This window comes from Myotis davidii, unplaced genomic scaffold (genome assembly GCF_000327345.1).
Source record: "Myotis davidii unplaced genomic scaffold, ASM32734v1 scaffold710, whole genome shotgun sequence".
NCBI lineage: Eukaryota > Metazoa > Chordata > Mammalia > Chiroptera > Vespertilionidae > Myotis > Myotis davidii.
In genome coordinates this window covers 572,608-573,179 of record NW_006284328.1, presented here as the reverse complement: position 1 = coordinate 573,179, position 572 = coordinate 572,608, and positions in this window count along the sequence as shown.

Sequence of the window (572 nt, the reverse complement as noted above, 5' to 3'; positions counted from 1 at the left end):
GCGGGCGGGCAGACCCCCGGCCTGGACCTTTCCCTAGACCCCACTTCTTGCTAGGTCTTTTTAAAAATATATATTTTTATTGATTTCAGAGAGGGGAGAGAGGTAGAAATATCAATGAGTTTGCTCGGCTGCCTCCTGCACGCCCCTACTGGGGATTGAGCCCACAATCCAGACATGTGCCCTTGGCCGAAATTGAACCCGCAACCCGTCAGTCCGCAGGTCAACGCTCTAACCACTGGGCCAAGCCGGCTAGAGCTTCTTGCTAGATCTTAAGCCCTTTTTTTTCGCCCGCAGCTCACCAGGGCGTGCAGCGCTGCAAGTGGGGGGATCTGGGGTAGGGGGAGGCGATGGGAGAGGGACAGGGGTGGGGCTGAAGGCAGACGGTCCCCGACGAGACCCCTCTTAGGAGTTGTTCCGAATAGAGCCTTTCCCATAGGAAATCCTCCAGCGGCCCCAGCGGTCCAGTCCGCGTCCTGAAGGCGCCCCGAAACCCACACTTGTTCGTGCGCCCCCCATCGCCGAACCAGCGGCTCCGCGGGTCTGCGCTCCCAGGGGTTGTCCTTCCTGCCTCT